Source organism: Chiloscyllium plagiosum, unplaced genomic scaffold, assembly GCF_037043375.1.
Source record: "Chiloscyllium plagiosum isolate Xiang-an unplaced genomic scaffold, Cpla_swu_hap1 HiC_scaffold_34, whole genome shotgun sequence".
Taxonomy (NCBI): domain Eukaryota; kingdom Metazoa; phylum Chordata; class Chondrichthyes; order Orectolobiformes; family Hemiscylliidae; genus Chiloscyllium; species Chiloscyllium plagiosum.
In genome coordinates, this window is record NW_028270172.1 from 20,677,211 (window position 1) to 20,695,670 (window position 18,460).

The 18,460-nt window shown below is 40.1% G+C and overlaps 1 long non-coding RNA gene across 1 annotated transcript in view; it reads right to left on the reverse strand.

Annotated features, from left to right (window-relative positions):
* Positions 1–5,433: 5,433 nt before the first annotated feature.
* Positions 5,434–18,460, reverse strand: part of LOC122564460 (uncharacterized) — a 133,263-nt gene continuing 120,236 nt past the window's right edge. The window contains exon 5 of the long non-coding RNA XR_015752838.1: positions 5,434–6,458. This is a non-coding gene — a long non-coding RNA (uncharacterized LOC122564460). The remainder of the gene's footprint in view (positions 6,459–18,460) is intronic.

Below are 18,460 nucleotides of genomic sequence, written 5' to 3' on the forward strand. Positions count from 1 at the left end.
TTCATAACAAAGGCAATTGAGTATAGGAATAAAAAGGTCCTTTTGCAGCTGTACAGGGCCCTGGTGAGACCGTACCTGGAGTATTGTGTGCAGTTTTGGTCTCCAAATTTGAGGAAGGACTTTCTGGCTATTGAGGGAGTGCAGCGTAGGTTCACAAGGTCAATTCCCGGAATGGCGGGACTATCATATGTTGTAAGATTGGAGCGACTGGGCTTGAATACACTTGAGTTTAGAAGGATGAGAGGGGATCTGATTGAGATGTATAAGATTATTAAAGGATTGGACACTCTGGAGGCAGGAAGCATGTTTCCACTGATGGGTAAGTACAGAACCAGAGGACATAGTTTAAAAATAAGGGGTAGGCCATTTAGAACAGAGTTGAGGAGAAATCTCTTGACCCAGAGAGTAGTGGATATATGGAATGTTCTGCCACAGAAGGCAGTGGAGGCCAAATCTCTGATTACTTTCAAGAAAGAGATGGGTAGAACTCTTAAAGATAGTGGAATCAAGAGTTATGGGGATAAGGCAGGAACAGGATATTATTATGGATGATCAGCCATGATCATAATGAATGGTGGTGCTGGCTCAAAGGGCCGAATGGCCTACTCCTGCATCTAATGTCTATTGTCTTTTTCCTATTGTCTATTGTCTATTGCTGCCAAACCTTCAAAATGACAAAACATGACCATCAAGCTACAACACGCTTTGAGTCTAAACGTCTTATACATGAGGCAGAGTAGCAGCACAGAAAGAAATCAATCCCTTCATTCCATATCTCACTACCTCATGGGATATTGTGCTCCATATCCCCAAATATCTGTGGATCAAGCTCCAGCCTGGCTGGTCAAATGAGACCCACGATGGCAACCCACAAGCCTGAACTGGATTCATTCTTGAGCCAAGTGTCAGCCACTGAGACTATATGAATTAGATTTATATAGGCAACTTGGAAATATGAGGCTGCTCTGCCTCATGAATAAGACATTTAGACTCAAGGCATGTTGTAGTTTGATGGTCATGTTGTTGCCATTTTGAAGGATTGGCAGCAAGCTCTTTCCAATCATTAATGTTGGTCTTTCTATGCATCAAGAAGCACAGCAGAATGTCTTTGTAGTGTTTTTGCTGTCCTCCCCTGAAGTAATGGCCATCTGAGTGTTGAGAAAACAGGATATGTCAGGAGAAATATTTCTTGGTTATCCAGACACAATGTCTAATCCATTATAGCTGTTTGTGAAGCAGTTTTACCTGAATGCTTGCAGAACCAGCTTTAAGATTGACATTAATGTTTGTTCAGTAGTCCTCCTGTGGGTTCCGGAGGATGAGATGGAGGCATCATTATTGTTGTACCAGTAATTTCTCTTGCACTGTTATGTGTCACTGATATGCAATCAAAGTTTCACAGCAGTGTGAGAATAGCAATAGTACACAAGGATTTTTGGTGACCTTTGAGGTGTCTTTACTGTCAAGTACTTGATGTTTTAGTTCATAAAAGGTTTAAGCTGGCATGGCCAACCCAATGTTGAATCTCATCCGCAAAGGTGTCTTTTGAGAGAATTGGCCAGATAGGTACTGGATATGTTCCACATATTCCAGGATCTCTCCTTCAACAAATGTGGGAAATGAAATATTTGATAGAACAAGTCTGGGTTGTGATATATGCTTATTTCCAGCAACACTCAAATTCAGTCCAATTCTATTGTGCATTCAGGATGATTTCTTAAAGCGGAATGTTCTTGCACCAATTGGGTCATAGGTCTAGATTTGGTAATGTGAAATGGGATGGAATTAATCAATAACTTCGTGGTAATGAAGTTTCTAGGTAACTGTGATCATAACGTCACAGAATTTCACATTCAATTTGAAAGTGAGAGGTGTGAGTCTAAGGTGAATGTTTAAACATAAATAAAGGTAATCATAAGGATATGAAACAAAGTTAGTTAAAGTGAACTGGGAAACTAGGTTAAAAGTTAAGACAGTAGGAATGCTGTGACGGAGTTCTAAGGAGACATTTACTCTCAGCAAGGATTTACCTCAGTGAAAGTAAAAACTTCTTTGAGAAGTATACATCATCTGTAAGGAAGTTAGGGACAATGTCAAATTGAAAGAAACACAGGATAATTCTAGAAAGGTTAGTGGTAGTTCAGAAGAATAGGTGGGTTTTAAGAAGCCATTAGAGAAAAGAAAAAAAAGAGGGAAAAATTATATGTAAGAGAATTCTACAAGCATTTAAAAAGGATGTTTGGTCCTTTACAGTGTGAATCTGAGGAATTAATGATGGAAACTAAAATAATGTTAAAAGCATTGAAAAGACATTTTAATCCTATTTTCACTGAAGAAGATTTAGAGCATTTCCCAAAGATTATTGGATATCAAGAGATGAAAGAGAGAGAAAAAAATCACCATCACCACAGAAATTATTCAACTGCAAAGTTGACAAGTCTTGAGGACTTGATTATCTGTTTCCTAAGGCTTCAGTGAGGGACTGCAGAAGTGGTTATAATTGTCCAAAATTATTTAGATTCTGGAAGGGTCCCAGCAGACTGGAAAATAACAAATATAACATGTTCAATCAAGAAAGGAGGGAAACAAGAAACAGGAAACTATAGGCCAATTAGCCTAACATCTGTCAGAGGGATATAACTAGAATTCATTACAAGGTAGTTACAGCATAACTGCATGAAATCATAATGGAATCAGGCAATATCAATCTAGTTTTGTCAAAGGGAAATTGTGTTTAACTAATTTAATACAGTTATTTGGGGAAGCAATAAGCAAGGTGGATGAAGGGGAACGTGGAGATTAAAGGAACATTAGGAAAGCAGTAATAATGTTGAACAAAGCTAGCATGGTTTTATAAAAATCATGCTTTTCAAATCTCCTGGAATTCTTTGAAGCCACAACTAGTAGAATAGATAAAGGAGAATCAGTATTTGGATTTTCAGAAGGCTTTGATAAGATCCCTCAGAAGAGGTTTTCAGGCAAATTTAAAGCATATGGGATAGGAGGTAATCTATTAGCAAGGATTGAGAATTTGTTGACAGGCAAGAAACATAATGTGGGAATAAATAAATCATTTTCTGAGTGGCAGACAATGATTTGTGGGGTGCCTTGGACCCAGCTATTCATGATATATGTGAATGACCTGATGACTAAACTGACTGCCACATTTCCAAGTTGACTGACATCACAAAACTGGGCCGGGTTGTGAGTTGAGAGAAGGCTGCAAGTAAGCTTCAAGGTGATTTAGACAAGTTGAATGAGTGGGCAGATGCAATACAATGTGGTTAAATGTGAAATTATACACTTTGGTGTGAAAAACTGGAAAGAAGAGTACTATTTGAATGGTGATATATTGGGAAATATGGATGTACAAAGGGATCTGGGTGTCCTTGTACACTAGTCAATAAAAATTGAAAGGTACAGCCAGCGATTAGAAAGGCAAATGGTACATTGGCCATCTTTGCAAGAAGATTTGAGTTCAGAAGTAAAGATGTCTTACTGCAGTCATACAGCACCTTGGTAAGACCACAACTGGTGTATTGCTTGCAATTTTAGTCTCTCTTCCTAAGAAAGGATATACTTACCAAAGAGGGAGTGCAACTGAGGTTCACTGGCCTGATACAGGAGTTGACAAGACTGTTATATGAAAATATATTGGTTTGACTGGGCCTGTATTCATTAATGTTTAGAAGGGTGAGTGGGAATCTGATTGAAACATATAAAATTCTAGCAGGATTGGACAAACTACTTTGCAGGGAGACTGTTTTTCTTGGTTGTGAAGTCTAAAACCAGGGGTAACAGTCTCAGAATACAGGGCAGACCATCTAGGTCTGAGATAAAGCTCAATTTCTTAACTCAAAGGGTAGTGAAACTGTGGAATTCTTTAGCGCGGAAGCCTGTGGAGGTCAAATCACTGAATATATTCAAGAATGAGATATATACATTTTTAGATTTTAAGGGTATCAAGGATTAAGAGAAGAAAGCAGCAAATGTAACACTGAGATAGAGAATCAGACATGATCATATTCAATGGCAGAGCAGGTTTGAAGGGCTGAGTGAGCTGCACTGTGGCTATTTCAATGTGATGTAAATGGATTTTCAAAAGACATTTGATTTGGTGCCACATCAGTGGGTATGATACAAAATAAGAGCTCATGGTTTAGGTGGTAGCATATTGACATTGATAAAGGATAGGTTATCTGAAGGATGCAAAGACTAATGATAAGTATGTCATTTTGGTGTTGACAAGGTGGAACTAATGAATTTCGATAGAGATTGATGTTAGGGCCTCTATATCATTATCTTTGATGAAGGGATCAAATGCATGATAGAAATGTTTCCTGATAATGCCAAGGTTGATAGAAAAATACATCGTAAAGAGAAAGTAAAGAGTTTATAAATGGATATAATAGGTTAAGTGAATGGGCAAAAGTTTGGCAGATTGAGTATAATGTGGGAAACATGAGCTTGACCATTTTGGTAAGAACAGAAGAGTAATGCAGTAGTGAGATGATTGCAGAATTCAGTAGTGCAGAGGCATCTGGCTCTTGGTACTTGGATCACAATAAGTTGGAATGCAGAATGCTGGTGAGGCGTCTTCTGGAGTATTGTGTCCAGTTCTGGCCGCCCTCTTGTAGGAAGGAGGTTATTAAGCTGGAGAAAGTCAGAAAACAAGGATGTTGCTGGGAATTAACAGTTTGAGTTATATGGAGAGATTGGATAGGCTGGGCCTTTATCACTGGAGCATAGGAGATTGAGGGGTTAGAAGCAGTTAGAGAAAGTTCACTTAATTCATTCCTGGGATAAGGATCTTACTAAGAAAGGTTGTACATTTTGGGCTTTTACACACCCCTGAAGTTTTGAAGAACGAGAGATGATCTTATTGAAACATAGTAGATCCTGAGGGTACTTGATAGAATGGTTACTGGGGAGATGTTGTCTCTTAGATGGAAATGTGTTGCTGGAAAAACGCAGCAGGTCAGGCAGCATCTAGGGAACAGGAGAATCGACGCATTAGCCCTTCTTCAGGATGTTGTCTCTTGTGGGACAGCGAGCTATAGAGGATACAACTTAAAGTGTAAGAGGTCTCCCTTTCAAAGATGTGGCAAGGAGAATTTCATTTTCCCTCAGAGAGTCATCAGTCCATGGAATTCTCTTCCCAAGTGGAGGCTGGCTCCTTAAATTTGTTCACCGCTGAACTATGAAAACTTTTATACACAAAGGAGTTAATGATTACAGCAGGCGGACAGAAATGTGGATTTGAGAACATAGTCAAGTCACCCATGATCTGATCGAATGGCAGAGCAAAGTTAAAGGAACAGAAGACCTATTCTGGATTCTAGGTTCTATATTCCGATAAAATTTGGTATTTGAGGAAAATGGACAATCTGAACACAGTCACTGGTGCCTCTCACAATTTTGTTTTTTGTTTTGGAGTATTACATTTTTATCAATGACAGTTACATATCATAAGAACCATACAGAAAATGAAAAGATTTTTCTTTTGTACATCCAGCTGTTATGATTACACATGTATTGCTTTCAAAGATGGTAAAAACAAATAAAACAGTAATTGTTAAAAAGGAACTTCAGATGGGAGTGAAGAAGAAAAACCTTTAGGGCAATGGGTAAGGAGCAGGGAATGGGACATTGTGGCTAGCTCTTCCACAGGCATGGTGAGCTGAATGGTTTCCTTCTGTGAAATATGATTTAATTCATATTGTTTTAGCTTTGCAGATACTAACTATGGAAGAACTGTAGTTAATTGATTATAGTTAATCAAATAATTAACAAAACTCAGTGAAATAAAAATTTAGTGAGCACTACAAACCCAGTGAGAAAAAGGTTATTTCTCCCATTAGAACCCAACTTATATATTGAATGTAATCTGGTACAAAATATTTGTATAATAATGAAAGATCATAGATAAACCAGCCCACTCCCTCAAAATCATTTTGAGTAAACTCAAAGGCATTCATTTGTCACATAAATATGCACACATAACTCATTCATCAAATTTTGTCACTTATGCTCAGCAACCATCTCCTAAACTTTCCTGGTCTGAGTTTAGTTTTAATAGTTGATATTTAAGTCAAAAAGCATTTTTATGTTCTCATATTTTAGTGAGGAGTTCATAATGAAAAATGTACAAAAAAATATCTTAAGCAGATATTTCCTTATTTTTTATTTTGTCTTTGCTCATAGAGAGAGAAGTGAGATTTAGAACAAAACACATCAGCTTCATGTGATGGCCTTTTCAAGGAACAGTACAAGTGGGTCTCTTCATAATTGACGTATGTTGCTGAAGTTTATTAGATTTTCATTGTTAGATGTTTTCTCAGTCACGTAAATGCTGATAAAATTTCTGCAGTTCTGCCGAAGGGCTACAGCAAACCAGAAGAACTTTCATAAACACTTCATCGCTATTCATGATCTTTGCTCTGGCAATTTCACTTTTTCTGGTGATTTGAAAAATGAGTTAGTACTAAAACAAAAAAGTTAAAAAGCTTACTTGTGCAAAGCAATCACATAAACAGGGCAAATGTACATGATAACTATCCTTCCCATTTTGACAAGTATAACAGCACCTTAATGACTTTTGTAGATATTATGCAGTCACCCAGAACAGCTGTGCAATCTGTCAGCAGCTGATATAATAAAAGGAACAATGTAGTCTTATAGTTCATATATGTTCACTAGGTAAAAAGTATTTTGTATGCATGGTTACTCTTGTCTAACATACCAACAGGAAGGATATTCTGAAGGCTGGGTGAGAATCAAGGTTAGAAGCAAAGACTGACAGCAGAATAGAGGACTTCAGAATCCTGATGATGTAAATCCATTAGCACTTGGTTGGAGTAAATCACAACAAGACAGAAAACACCCAGAATTTCCCTCGCCCACTCAATGAGTCTCATTCACTTTACATAAAAATGTGATATTTTGCATAAACCATAGCTAGAAATTTCTTCATAGAGAATGAGTTTCAGGCATTTCCGTAGGCCTGTTCCTTTTACCGTAACTGCTCTGTTGTCCATCATGTCTTTGCAACATGCAAATAGTATAGAACACTGATGCAAACTGTTTGAAATATCTTGGACATTAACGGTTCTATTATTTGACTGCACAATGCTTATTCACTGAGCCAATAGTTTTGAAAAAACATTCAGCTTAAGGCAAGGCTTTCACTGGTTTTTAACATAATCTTTTCAAAAGATGTCCTGAGTGATGACCACGATGAAGGGTAATTGTAAACTTGAACAAAAGTCATAGTACTGAAGCCTATTGTCTTAGAATATATTTACAGTATAATGAAACACAAAACTATATAAGAGAAAGTGGACTCTACTTTCTGTAATGCTGTAAGGTGTTTCACTACAAAATGCTTTTTTGTATAAGTGCTAGCACAATCATTAATCTCTGAACCTTTCATGTGAAAGAATGGTAAAATATATGTTCTGCGACAGCGTCCCAACACGAGCTTGATCATTTGAAGGAAATCGCATCAATATCCACAAGATAGGTCACTTGGAATAAATACACGTAATTTCTTGTCATTTTTAAATGTCAATATTTCAGCGAAACAATTTGTACTTATGTTGCCTGTCTGAGGTGGGAGGCACACCTTTTTCTGCTAAACTACTGCCCAAAAATTAAAATTTACTCTGATATATGCACGTCATAATAGAGTTGGCAATGAAATGACAATAATTACCAACAAGGGACAAGCTTTGGCTACTCGGCACTTCAAGCCTGCTGCACCATCCTATAAGTACCACACTGATATGATTTTAAACCCAGCTCCACATTCCTGCATATCCCCAATAATCTTTCATCCACTTGTTAATCAAGAATTTATCCACCTGTGTCATAAATATATTTAAAGATACTGCATCCACTGCCTTTTGAGGAAGGGAGTTCCAAATTATCCAGAATCCTCTGAGAGACAAAATGTTTTATCATCTCTATTTTAGATTGCAGAAGCTAGAAGTGGCAGAAGCTATGATTTTGGGGTATCCTGTTATTCATTGGAGTGGCTGACCACAGGAGAGTGTAATTAACTGTGCACCCTGTAATCTTTGATCTTGAAGATGTAGTGTCTGCATGTAGGGGAAATACAATGCTTTGAGAAAGCATATGAAGGTGCCATTGCTTATGATGAGCCTTATTCTGTCATTACCAATATTTCATCAAAGTGCCACTGACATGGCCTCTCACGACTGACTGCTCATTTCTGTTTCTACTTTACCAACAGAGCTTTCTGCTTGTGTGCACTCTGGGTTTCTAGATGCTTGGACCTTCCCAGTTGCAGTTTCTGACAGTAGTTGTTCACAACCTTTTCATTTTCAAGGAGAGAAGATAACGCTACAATGATGCGATTGGGGTGGGAATGCTATTTCTTACATGGCTGTTGAGTCAGGTCTGCAACTCATGCACAGGCACATGATGTAGACGATAGGCATCTGCATCATGTCATGATGATCGGGAATTTGCTGCTTGGTCCCATTAAATTAATCATCAGTAAAGTCTGACAGAACCTCTTGTGGAAGGCTATAAAAGCCAAAAGAGAAGTCATGCAGTCTGACGGTGTCAGAGTGTTCTGCAGAGGTTGCCTTTTGTCAACATTAGCTTCTTTGGGAGAAACGAATGCAGATGAGGGATGTCTCTATCAATTGAATGAGATGTAAGACAACAGTGCCCTGTCTTAACTTAGCCATCCTTGTAAGGTCAATAAACTTCCTGCACAGTATGACAATCCTAGAAATGCTAGAGAGATTTCCCTGACTGCTTCCATGGAGGAAACTTGAACCATCTTATTTTGGAATTCTCTCTGTTCCATACCTGAAAGGTGGTCATTTTTTAGTGGCCAGTCGTTGCCACAGAAAGGCTGCTGGTCTCATCAAACATCCCTCCCACCCTAATGATGCTCTCTTCCAACTCTTCCATCAGGCAGAACATACAGAAGCTTGAACATACACACCAACAGGTTCAAGAACAGCTTCTTTCCTGCTATTATCAGATTGCTGAATGGACCTTTCTAACCACAAACAATGTTGACCTTATTAATGTTGATCTTGCTTTGTGCAACTCCTGTGCAGTGTAACCTTATATTCCTCGCTCTGTTTAAGTACTCTATGAGTGTTTGTGTTTGCTATGATCTGACTATACTGCTCACAAACCAAACTTTTCACTGTGCTTAGATGCATGTAACTACAATAAATCAAGTCAAATCTACAGACACATAGCTAAGAACTCTTCTTGCCCCAAGGGCCATTACTCCTTCAGACAGCCTTCAATTTTTGCTTTTTGAAACGCAAAGAATGGTTTCCATCTCAGCAGTTTTCAAAAGAAGGCGACACCAAATTTCTCCCCCTCCCAGCAGTGGTAACTCAATGAGAAGCAATACTATAGTATCTTGTATGCCTAATGATATCTCCAGAATGTAACTCTTAACAATTTAGCAATGGAATGAGATAAAATAAAGAACAATGGATGCTAGAAATCTGAAACGGAAAAACCCCAATGATCAGGGAGAAGGTAGGGCCGTTCGGGGATAGCATAGGGAACTTCTGCGTAGAATCTGAGCAGATAGGGGGAGCCCTAAATGAGTTTTTACTAAAGAACGGGACCTTATTGTGAATGAGAATGTTGAGGAGCTGGGATACAGGCTTGAACAGATCAAGATTGATGAAGCTGATGTGCTAGAAATTTTGGCAAACATTAAGATCAATAAGTCCCCAGGGCCAGACCAGATTTATCCTAGGCTGCTCCGGGAAGTGAGAAAGGAGGTTCCTAAGCCGCTGGCGAACATCTTTGCTTCCTCACTCTCCACAGGAGTCATAGTGGAGGATTGGAAGGAGACAAATATTGTTCCTCTTTTCAAGAAGAGTAATAGGGAAATCCCTGGCAATTACAGATCAGTAAGTGTTATGTCTGTGATCAGCAAGGTTTTGGAAAGAATTCTGAGGAATAGGACTTATGACTATTTGGAAAAGCATAGCGTGAGGCAGTCAGCATTGGCTTTGTGAGGGGCAGGTCATAACTCACAAATTTTATTGAGTTCTTTTGAGGAGGTGACAAGACAGGTTGATTAAGGTCGAGCAGTGGATGTGGTGTATATGGGCTTCAGCAAGGCATTTGATAAGGTTCCCCTCCTCCGCCTCCGCCGTCCCCAATTCCTCTGCCTCCGCCACAAAATGCTATCCCGTATTTCCAATTCCTCTACCTCCGCCGTATCTGCTCCCAGGAAGACGAGTTCCACCACAGAACACACCAGATGTCCTCCTTCTTTAAAGACTGTAATTTCCCTTCCCACGTGGTTGAAGATGCCCTCCAATGCATCTCATCCATGTCCCGCACCACCGCCCTCAAACCCTACCCCTCCAACCCCAACAAGGACAGAACCCCCTTGTTCCTCACCTTCCAACCCACCAACCTCCGCACAAACTGTATCATCCGCTGATATTTCCGCCACTTACAAATGGACCCCACCACCAGGGATATAGTTCCCTCCCCACTGCTTTCCGCTTTCCGCGAATACCGTTCTCTCTGTGACTACCTGTTCAGGTCCACGCCCCCCTACAACCCACTCTCCCCTATTGGCACCTTCCCCTGCTACCGCAGGAATTGCAAAACCTGCGCCCACACCTCTCCCCTCACCTACATCCAAGGCTCCAAATTGAGGGATACAAGGTAATGAGAGACATGGATAAATTCAATAGCCAGAGACTTTTCCCCAGGGCAGGATTGACTGGCACGAGGGGAAATTGCAAGAATATGTTTTAATGTTTCAAACTACTTGATTATTTTTGCATGTGTCCCTTTTGACCCTTGTTTCACATGACTTTCAAAACAAATAACACACTTTAGAGTTTTAAGATATTAGGAGAAAGGTAAAGAGGGGACGTCAGAGGAAGGTTCTTTACGCAGAGAGCTGTGAATGCATGGAATGCGTTGCCAGCAGTGGTGGTAGAAGCAGAGTCATTAGGGACATTTAAATGACTGCTGGACATTCACATGGATAGCAGTGAATTGAGGTGTGTATAGGTTAAGTTATTTTATTTCACATTAGGATTAAGCCTCGATACACCATCGTGGGCCAAAGGGCCTGTTCTGTGCTAGTGAAACTGAACAGGTCAAGCTGCAACTAACGGTTCACTAATGTCCTTTAGGGAAGAAAACTGCCATCTTTACCTGGTCTGGCCTACATGTCACTCCAGACCCACAACAATGTGGTTGACTCTTAACTGCCCTCTGTGCAACTGGGGATGGGCAGTAAATGTTGTCTAGCAAGTGATGCCTTCATCCTGTGAATGAATAAAGAATAAAGATCTGTCGAGAGAAAGCAGAATTAACGTTTTGGATCCCGTGACTCTTCCTCAGACCCTACTCTGAGAGGTTAGTAACAGAATTAACTGCACCAACAGACTGAATGCAGCTAAAACACTAATAGATTCAGCTCAGGGAGTCCTGTGTTTGAGATGACAGAATATAGTTGGGAAACAAACTCTAAAGTGTGTTATTTGTTTTGAAAGTCATGTGAAACAAGGGTCAAAAGGGACACATGCAAAAATAATCAAGTGGTTTGAAACATGAAAACATATTCTTGCAATTTGTTTTACTGAACATTCATACTTTTCCAAATAGCTGTGCGCTTTATTACATTAAGAGATAAATTTGGGTGGATAGGTCTGATCACACCTTGGAAGATTTTTGGGTTGAAGGCAAAAAGACTAAATATTTGAAAAACTGACTTATAAATGATTCAGTTTCTCTGAACTCACCAGTATCTTCCTAATGTTTCACAACTGACCTCATTTAATGCATCTATTTTGTATGTTCTATCATGTGTGACCATTCTTGATGTTTTGCTTGTACGTAGTATATCTTTATTTTACTGTATTTTTTAAAAACCATGACATATTCTAAATTAAAAGAAGTGGCAGGTCAATCACACTGGGACAAATTCCTGCATATTTTTCTGGCCAGCTTCAAACAGCACTGTTAACCTGGAGTTAATGTCGAATGAAGCAGAAGAGGAAGAGAACAACAAAAACAAATTAATATGACTAATGTCTTTCATTAAATTACACATCCTAAATTTCTGGGATTAATGTACAAACCAGTATAGGCATTGGATAATGCACAAGACTATTGATACCCATAATAGCATTTGTTATGTTATGTTACAGCTCAGTTGGTTGGACAGCAGGTTTGTGAAATAGTGATGCTAACAGTGTGAATTCAATTCATACTCTGGCTGAAGTTACCCTGAAGGACTCCCCTTTCCAACCTCTCCCATAGTCTGAGGCATGGTGACCCACTAGATAAATCACCCCTAGTTCTGTCTCTTTCTCTTTTTAATGAGAGAGCAGACCGATGGTCTGGTTTGAGTTTGATGACTTTACTGTTTTGCACGAAGTTGTGGAAATGACATCAGTATTTGCTCCAAGATGTTGTCAGTGATATGTATGTACTGGAGACCATACTGGTGAGGAGCTTAGTGCACAGATATTGCATTGCCGCCAGAAGTATGTGGAGTCGGCTGATCATATAGACAATTGATGGGAAGATGCAATCCCAGTCCCCAAACAAAAATTAACAAAATAAAAGTAATATTAGTTAATTGTTGTTTGATTGTTCAGATTTGCACCGACTATAACTGCAACCTCACAGTTTGAGGAGGACTGCATTGGCAGTAATTGCGAAGGTGACCATGTCAATAAACTTCTACAGGTCTGGTTCCTTCCAATCTGGAACTGCAGATGTTTCCACAGTCTCACAATATGGCATGAACTGCTGCATAAGAGAGGTGACTGAGGTTTTCGATTTACTGACAGCTGACTGCATTTCATTCAATTCAGATAGAGAGGGACAAACACTGTAATTCCATTGCTGTGTCTAGAATACAAGGTTGCCCATTGCTCAGAGTGCCATAGACTCAGATTAGATTACTTACAGTGTGGAAATAGGCCCTTCGGCCCAACAAATCCACACCGACCCGCCGAAGCGCAACCCACCCATACCCCTACATTTACCCCTTACCTAACACTACGGGCAATTTAGCATGGCCAATTCACCTGACCTGCACATCTTTGGACTGTGGGAGGAAACCGGAGCACCCGGAGGAAACACACGCAGACACGGGGAGAACGTGCAAACTCCACACAGTCAGTCGCCTGAGGCGGGAATTGAACCCGGGTCTCTGGCGCTGTGAGGCAACAGTGCTAACCACTGTGCCACCGTGCCGCCCACCACACTCAACTATTCTCATTCACACCCACGTTTATCACACCTCATATTTATCTGCTATAAACATGAGGTCACCCAAAGCTCTGCTACCAATTTCCTGATGCCTTTCACCAGCTGTCTTCATGCTCACTAATCTAATCTGTCTCCCAGTCAAACAATGTCCCAGTTTTAAAATCCACACCTTTCAAATGTTCCCATGGCCTAACCCCTTCTTACCTGTAACTTCCTCCAGCGCTACAACCCTCTGAAATTTCCACTCTCATTAAATCCAGGCCTCTTTTGTTATCCCGGAGTTTAATTGCTTCAAATTTGGTGGCCCTTCCTCCAGTTGCTTAGGCCCTAAGCTGCAGAATTCTCTCCGACACATCTCCCTTTCTCTATCTCACATTTTTCCCTAACATGGTGCTTCGAACCTCACTGACTAAACCTTTGGTCACCTGCCCTAATATTTCGCTCTGTGGTTTCGTGACATGTTTCGTTTTGGAATACCTCAGTAAAATGCCTCGGAGGTTGAATTAAGAACTATAAGATATGATGTGGAGGTGCCAGTGTTGGACTGGGGTGGACAAAGTCACATGACACTAGGTTATAATCCAACAGGTTTATTTGAAATCACAAGCTTTTGAAGCACTGCTCCTTCACCAGGTGAAGTGACTTCACCTGACAATGGATCAGCGCTCCGAAAGCTTGTGATTTTAAATCAAGCTGTTGGACTAGAACCTGGTGCCATGTGATTTCTAACTATAATATAGTTTTGAATAAATCAGTAAGGACTTCAGATGAAGCATCTTTATCCATGACTGGTTACATTATGGAACTTGTCACCATATGCTGAAGTTGCGGAACAGTAATGTATCTCAGTGGAAGTTGGCAAACTGATGAGGATGGTACAAGTGAAGGTGTATTCAGATGTGTTTAGATGAATGGGTGGAAGGAGGATTTAATGGAGCAAAAACATTGGCATAAGATAGACCTGCTGGTCCGAATAGTCTGTTTCTCTGTCGTAAGTATTATATAATTCTGTGCTTCTTTAAATTCCAATGCATGTTATCATTTGAGGTTATGAGAGGTTGCATTTATTTTTGTGTAAGAACAATACCAGAAAAAGGTGTAGACTCAGAGACAACCTATTGCCTTTCCTCTCACCTGGCGACTCTGACATGGATAATATTTTGTTAGTTTCCATATATTGATTGGTGATGCACAAGGTCTTTTAATATTTTCTAACTAATCTGTTCAGTGATATTGCACACCTCTGGAGCAGGTGGGACTTGAACCCGGGCCTCCTACATTAGATTTAGGAACACTAATATTGCACGCGAGAGCCTTCCACAAGACATTTCACAACCCCTAAATTGATTTAGATTCGAAGGTTTCCAATTAATGAAGTTTTCAATTAGGTGCAGCTGGCATTGTTACCAATCCAATGATATTTTAGGTACCTCTGCTTTTCACCCCTTCTCTCACACTATGCTTCCCTGTTGTAATGCTAAGGAAGTGCCCAATTCATATTCATGTAGCCTTGGTACCGAATGGAAAATGCACTCATAATATAAATGCAAGTGATCTGACTTCACATTCATTAAACAAAAAAAACAAATAACTGTGGATGCTGGAAATCAGAAACAAGAAACAGAAATTGCTGGCAAAACTCAGCAGATCTGGCAGTATCTGTGGAGAGGAAGCACAGAGGGATCATTGGACCCAAAATTTTAATATGGCTTTCTTTCCACAGAGGCTGCCAAACCCAGAGTCATACAGCACGAAAATAGACCCTTCAGTCCAACTCATCCATGCTGACCAGACATCTGATCTCATCCCATTTGCCAGCATATGGCCCGTTTAAATTCTTCCTATTCATATACCCATCCAGATGCCTTTTAAATGTCATAATTGTACCCACCTCTACCAGTCCCTCTGGCAGCTTGTTCCACACACACACCACCCTTTGTGTGAAATAATTACCTCCCAGGTTCTTTTTAAACCTATCCCCTCTCACCTTAAACCTATATCGTCTAGTTTTGGACTCCCCTACACGAAGAAAAAGACCTTGGCTACTCACCCTATCCATGCCTCTCACGATTTTATAAACCTCATTCTCCAATGCTCCAGGGAAGAAACCCCAGCCTATTCAATCTCTCCCTATAGCTCAAACATCCTTCCTAAAGAAGGGCAACCAGAACTGTATACAGTGTTCCAAAAGTGGCCTCACCGTTGTACAGCCACAACATGACACCACAATCCTATACTCAATGTTGTGATCAATGAAGCAAGCGTGCCAAGTGCCTTCACCACCCTGTCTACACTTTAAAGCAACTATGCATCCGTAACCCTAGGACTCTTTATTCAGAAATACTCCCCGGCGCCCTACTTACTGCATAAGTTCTGCCCTGATTTGCCCTACCAAAATGAAACACTTCACATTTATCTAAATTAAACTCCACCTGCCAATCCTTGACCCACTGGCCCATCTGATTAAGGTCTAATTGTACTCTGAGATAATAATCTTCACTGTCCACTACACCACCTATTTTGGTATCATCCACAAACTTACCAACCATACCTGTAGTCACATTCAAATCATTTATATAAATGATGAAAAGCAGTGGCCCCAGCACCGTTCCTTGTGGCAAACATTGGTCACAGGTCTCCAGTTTGAAAAACACCTCTCCACCACAACCATCTGTCTCCTACCTTCAAGCTAATTTTGTATTCAATTGGCTAGCGCCATCTGGACCCCATGTGATCTGACCTTACTAACCAGACTACCATGCAGAACCTTGTTGAACACTTTACTGGAGTCGCTGAGTCCATGCTGAATTTTGTCAGCAATTTCTGTTTCTGTTTCCTATCCATTTAGGTCAGTTCATTTGTGGAGCCAAACACAGTACCTGCTCAGCCCTAACCTATAAGTGATGTCATGGGATACATAGATTATGGACAGAAAAATGGAGGATGAGTTACACCTGGTAGAATTCCCAGCCTCTGACCTGCTGTCCCAGCCACTGTAATTATATGGATGATCAGTTAAGTTTCTGGTCAATGGTAACCCTCAAGATGTTTGTTTAAGAAAGTTTGTAAGGAGAACTATAGACCTGTAAGTCTGACTTCGGTTGTCAGAGGTGATGATAAAGGACAGGATTTATGGACATTTAGAGAGGCAAGAATTGAATAGGAATAGTTAGTGTGGTTTTGTGTAAGAAAATCGTGTCTCATGAACTTGATTAAGTTTTTTGAGGAAGTTCTGAAAAGTTTGATGAAGGCAGAGCAGTAGACATTGTGTACTTGGACTTTAGTAAAGACTTTGACAAGGTTCCACATGGTAGACTAACTAGTAAAGTTGGGTCACATGGGATTCAGGGTGAGCTTGCCAATTGGATCCATAATTGGTTTAATGGCAGGAGACAGAGAGTGGTGGTGGAGAGTTGCTCTTCGGATTGGAGCTCTGTCACCAGCAGTGTTCCACAGGGATTGGTTCTGGGTCCTCTTTTGTTTCTCATATATATAAATGATTTGGATAAGAATATAGAAGGCATGGTTAGTAAGTTTGCAGATGACACCAAAATTGGTGGCATTGTGGAGAGTGAAGGTTTTCTAAGTTTACAAAGGGATCTTGATCAAATGGGTCATAGGCTGAAAAATGGCAGATGGAGTTCAATCTGGATAAACATGAGGTACTGCATTTTGGTATAACAAGCAAGGGCAGGATTTACAAAATTAATGATAGGGCCTTGGGTACTGTTATAGAACAGACGGACCCAAGGGTTCAGGTACATAATTCTTTAAAGTTTGTGTCACGTATAGACAGGATGGTTAAAAAACGACATTTGGCATATTTGCATTCATTGCTCAGCCTTTTCGGGACATTGTGTTGAGGTTGTAGAGGGCATTGATGAGGCCCCTTCCAGAGTATTGTGTCCAGTTCTGTTCACCCAGCTATAGGAAGGATATTATCAAGCTGGAGTGGGTTCAGAAGAGATTTACCAGGATGGGTATGGAAGTTTTGAGTTATAAAGAAAGATTGGATAGGTTGGGACTTTTTTCACTAGAGTTTAGGAGATCAAAAGATGACCTGAAAAAAATTCATAAAATAATATGAGGTATAGATGGAGTTGATGGAATTCAGTGCTGTCAATTATATTAATGAGAAGGGCAGATTGCTACATTATTGAAGATGATTGTTGCCTGTAACTTGTGTGGACAGAATGTTACTTCTTCTTCATCAGTGCAAACCTGAATCTTGCTGGATATGGATTGTTCAGAGGTTTGGTGGTTGTTAATAGTGACACTATGTGATCACCAGTAGTTAAACTTATGATGGAGGAAACATTGAAGAAGTGGCTGAAGATGGTGCCCCTAGTACACAATCCTATATAACTCCTGTTGCGATGTTTGCAGTTTGAAATATTTGGTGGCCAGCAGTCACATATTCCTTTATGCTAGGTGTGACAGTAACCAAAGAATAATTTTATATTGCCTCTCATTGACTCCAGTATTGGTAGGGCTGCTTCAGGTCACACTGAAACAAATGCTAACTCAAATGCAATGGTAATCTCTCGCCTCACTTAAGCAGGCAGTGTTGTATTAACCTCCTGTCATATATGGTGCTTGATATTCTATTCTCTGGGAATCAATAAATATTATTGGGAAAGCCTAAAGGGTGATCTCACTGATACAACTAATTATATATGAAGCCCAGGATGAACATCCACTCCATTCTACTAAAAAAAAGGCTATATTTATGGGTATGTAAAAGCAGTCCTCCCAGTACCTCCATCAATCTCAACATACTGGCAGATATTCAATAATGAAAAACATCACAAGCAAATGGCACCACAGTCCCTTTCCTTTCCTCATGTATCCTTCACACCAGGCACCACTGGAGAGTGAGCTCTTGCCTAGGTCTAGCACAGTGAAACCAACAGCTACTTTCTAATCGAACCCCTCTTCATGAGTGTTGTTTGGAGCAGGTGCAACATGAACCAAGGCTATCTGGCTCCTAGGTAAGGACACTACTACTGCACTGTAAGAGCCCTTTTGAAGCCAACTGCTATGCTTTTTATAATTAATTCAAGAGAGGTCAGCATTTAATGAGGGTGACCCACCATGACTAGATTCATGATGAATTATGTATGGAATGACCAAATACAACTGGAGAAAAATGTACGAGAAAGTTAACAATGTATACTTCATTTTTTAAATTACTGGA